Here is a 4,779-nt window from a genome sequence, read left to right as displayed (position 1 = left end):
TAGCTGAGTAGTATTCAATCTTCTCTCTACATTTATCTGTTGATTGGAAGTTAGGTTGTTTTCATATCTTGGCGATTATAAATGCTGGAATGAATATAATGATGTGGTATATCTTTTCAAACTAGTGTTTTCATATTCTATGGATACATATGCAGAAGTGGAATAGCTAGATAATATATTAGTTCTATTATTAATTTTTTGTTGTTTTTAAAAAAGTATTTACTTTTATTGAAATATAATTGATTTGTAAGTTGTGTTAGTTTCAGGTGTACAGCAAAGTGATTCAGTTATATATACACATTTTTTTTTTCTGGTTTCTTTTCTCTTATAGATTACTATAAAATATTGTTTATAGTTCCCTGTGTTATACAGTAGGTCTTTGTTTGTTTTCTATTTTATATACAGCAGTGTGTATATGGTAATACCAAACTCTCATTTATCTCTACCCCTTTTCCATTTTGGTATTGACAAGTTGTTTTCTATGTCTGTGGGTCTGTTTTTATTTTGTATATAGGTTCATTTATATATTTTTTATATTCCACATATAAGAAATATCATATGATATTTGTCTTTCTCTGTCTTTCTCACTTCACTTAGCATGATAATCTCTAGGTCCATCCATGTTGCCAGAAATGGCATTATCTCATTATTTTTTATGGCTGAATAATATACCATCGTATAACTTTTTTATCCATAAATCTGTCAATGGGCATTAAGGTTGCTTCCATATCTTGGCTAATGTAAATAGAGCTTCTATGAATATTAGAGTGCATGTTTCTTTCTGAATTATAGTTTTCTCTGCATATATGCACAGGATCATATGGTAGCTCTATTTTTAGTGCTTTAAGAACCTCCACACCATTCTCCATAGTGGCTGTATCAATTTACATTCCTACCAATGGTGTAGTAGGGTTCCTATTTCTCCACACCCTCTCCAGCATTTATTACTTGTAGACTTTTTGATGATGGCCATTCTGAAAGGTGTGAGGTGAGACCTCATTGTAGTGTTGATTTGCATTGCTCTAATAATCAGTGATGTTGAGCATCTTTTCTTGTGCCCTTTGGCCATCTGTATGTCTTCTTTGAAGAAATGTCTATTTAGATATTCTGTCCATTTTTTGATTAGCTCATTTATTTAATTTTTTGATTCAGCTGAATGTGCTATCTGTATAACTTATAGATTCATTCCTGGTCATTTGCAAGTATTTTCTCCCATTCTGTGGGTTGTCTTTTGGTTTTGTTTATGGTTTCCTATGCTGTGCAAAAGCTTTTAAGTTTTATTAGGTCATGTTTGCTTATTTTTGCTTTTATTTCCATTACTCTAGAAGAAGGATCCAAAAAGATATTGCTGCAATTAATGTCAAAGTGTTTTCTATCTATGTTTTCTTCTAGGAGTTTTATAGTATACAGTCTTACATTTAGGTCTTTAGTCGATTTTGAGTTTATTTTTGTGTATGGTGCTAGAGAATGTTCTAATTTCATTCTTTTACATGTGGCTGTCCAGTTTTCCCAGCATCACTTATTGAAGAGACTGTCTTTTCTCCATTGTATATTCTTGCTTCCTTTGTTATAGACTAATTGAGCATAGGTGCCTATATTTATTTCTGGTTTTTTTATCCTGTTCCATTCATCTATATTTTTGTTTTTGTGCCAGTACAATACTACTTTGATTAATGTAGCTTCATAGTATAGTCTGAAGTCTGGCAGCCTGATTCCTACAGCTCTGTTTTAGTCCTCAAGATTGCTTTGGCTATTTGGGGTCTTTTGTGTTTCCATACAAATTGTAAATTTTTTTGTCCTAATTTCGTGAAAAATGCCATTGGTCATTTGATAGAGATTGCATTGAAACAGTAGATTGCCTTGGGTAGTATAGTCATTTTGACAGTATTGATTCTTCCAGTCCAAGAACATGGTATATCTTTCCATCTGTTTGTGTTATATTTGATTTCTTTCATCAGTGACTTATAGTTTTCAGAGTACATGTCTTTGCCTCCTAAAGTAGGTTTATTCCTAGGTATTTTATTCTTTTTGTTGCAATGTTAAATGGGATTGTTTCCTTAATTTCTCTTTCTGACCTTTTGTTTTTAGCGTATAGGAATGCAACTGATTTCTGTGTATTAATTTTGTATTATGGGACTTTACCAAATTCATTGATGAACTCTAGTAGTTTGCTGTAACATCTTTAGGATTTTCTATGTAGAGTGTCATGTCATTTGCATACAGTGACAGTTTTATTTATTTTCCAATTTAGATTCCTTTTATTTCTTTTCATTCTCTGATTACCATGGCTATAACTTCCAATACTATGCTGAAAAAAAGTGTTGGGATTGGACATCCTTGTTCCTGATCTTAGAGGAAAGTTTTCAGCTTTTCATCCTTGAGTATGATGTTAGCTATGTATTTGTCACCTATGGCCTTTATTATGTTGAGGTAGGTTCCTACTATGCCCACTTTCTGGACAGCTTTTTGTCATAAATTGAATTTGAATGTTGCATTTAATCAAAAGCTTTTTCTGCATCTACTGAGATGTTTCTATGTTTTTTATTCTACAATTTGTTAATGTGGTGTATCACACTGATTTATTTGCAGATATTGAAAAATCCATTCATCCCTGGGATAAATCACACTTGATCATGGTGTATGATCCTTTTAATGTATTGCGAGATTTGGTTTGCTATTGCTTGCTGAGAATTTTTGTGTCTATGTTCACCAGTGATAATGGTCTGAATTTTTCTTTTTCTGTGATATCATTGTCTGATTTTGATATAAGTGTGATGATGACCTCATAGAATTCGTTTGGAAAAGTTCCTTTCTCTGCAAATTTTTGGAATAGTTTCAGAAGTATAGGTGTTACCTATTCTCTAAATCTGTGATAGAATTCAACTGTGAAGCCCTCCTGGATTTTGTTTGTTGGAAGTTTTTCAATTACAAATTCAATTTCAGTACTTGTAATTGGTCTGTTCATATTTTCTATTTCTTCCTCGTTCAGTCTTGGGAGATTGAACTTTTCTAAGAATTTGTCCATTTCTTCTAGTTTGTCCAATTTGTTGGTATATAGCTGCTTTTAGTAGTCTCTTATGGTCCTTTGTATTTCTATGGTGTCCATTGTAACTTATTTTTTTCATTTTTAATTTTACTGATTTGATTCCTCTCCCTTTTTTTCTTGATGAATCTGGTTAAAGGTTTATCTCTTTTCAAAGAACCAGCTTTTAGTTTTATTGATCTTTTCTCTTGTTTTTTTTTTAAACCTCTATTTCTTTTATTTCTGCTCTGATATTTATGATTTCTTTCCTTCTACAAACTTTGGGTTGTGTTTGTTCTTCTTTCTCTGGTTGTTTAATGTGTTAAGTTAGGTTATTTGAGATTGCTTTTGTTTCCTGAGGTAACATTGTATTTCTAAAAACTTCCATCCTAGCACTGTTTTTTGTGTGTTCCATAGGGTTTGAATTATTGCATTTTCATTTTCATGTGTCTCTAGGTATTTTTTTTATTTCCTCTTTGATTTCTTCAGTGATCCATTGGCTGTTTAGTAGTGTATTGTTTAGCCTCCATGTATTTCTGTTTGTGGCAGTTTTTTTCTGGTAGTTGATTTCTAATCTCATATAATTGTGGTTCAAAAAGATGCTTGATATCATTTCAATTTTCTTTTTTTTTTTTTTTAATTTATTTATTTATGGCTGTTTTGGGTCTTTGTTTCTGTGCGAGGGCTTTCTCCTGTTGTGGCAAGCACGGGCCACTCTTCATCGCGGTGTGCGGGCCTCTCACTATCGCGGCATCTCTTGTTGCAGAGCACAGGCTCCAGACGCGCAGTCTCAGTAGTTGTGGCTCACGGGTCGAGCTGCTCCGCGGCATGTGGGATCTTCCCAGACCAGCGCTCGAACCCATGTCCCCTGAATTGGCAGGCAGACTCTCAACCACTGCACCACCAGGGAAGCCCACAATTTTCTTAAATTTACTAAGACTCGCTTTATGGCCCAACATGTGATCTATCCTCATGAATGTTTCATGTGCACGTGAAAAGAATGTGTATTTTTCTGCTTTCAGATGGAATGCTCTATAAATACAAAGTCTATCTGATCTTGTTTGTCATTTAAGGCCAGAGTTTCCTTACTGATATTCTGTCTGGATGATCTGTGCAATGATGTAAGTGGGGTGTTAAAGTCCCCCACTATTATTGTGTTACTGTCAATTTCTCCCTTTATGTATGTTAATATTCACTTTATGTATTTAGGTGTTTGTATGTTGGGTTAATATATATTTACAATTGTTGTATCTTCTTCTTGGATTGATTCTTTGATCATTATGTCATTTCCTTCTTTGTCTCTTGTAACAATCTTTATTTTAAAGTCTATTTTGTCTGTTATGGGTATTGCTACTTTGGCTTTCTTTTGATTTCCTTTTACACAGAATACCTATTTCTGTCACCTCACTTTGCCTGTATGTGTCTCTAGTTCTGAACTGGGTCTCTTGTAGACAGCATATGTATTGGTTATTTTTTCCATCTATTCAGCCAGTGTATGTCTGTTGGTTGGAGAATTTAATCCACTTATATTTAACATAATTATTGATATATATTTTTTATTGTCATTTTGTTAGTTGTATGTCTTTTTTCTTCCTTTCTTCTTTCATTCTCTTTTCTTGTGATTTGTTGTATCTATTTAGTGTTGTGTTTGGATTGTGTTTTCTTTTGTGTGTGTATATGTACTATAGATTTTTGTTTGCAGTTACCATGAAGTTTTGATATAGCACTCTATATATACATATATATATATATATATA

The sequence above is a fragment of the Neophocaena asiaeorientalis genome, unplaced genomic scaffold, assembly GCF_003031525.2.
Source record: "Neophocaena asiaeorientalis asiaeorientalis breed wild unplaced genomic scaffold, Neophocaena_asiaeorientalis_V1.1 scaffold367, whole genome shotgun sequence".
Lineage (NCBI taxonomy): Eukaryota > Metazoa > Chordata > Mammalia > Artiodactyla > Phocoenidae > Neophocaena > Neophocaena asiaeorientalis.
Note: the sequence above shows the minus strand (reverse complement) of the source record.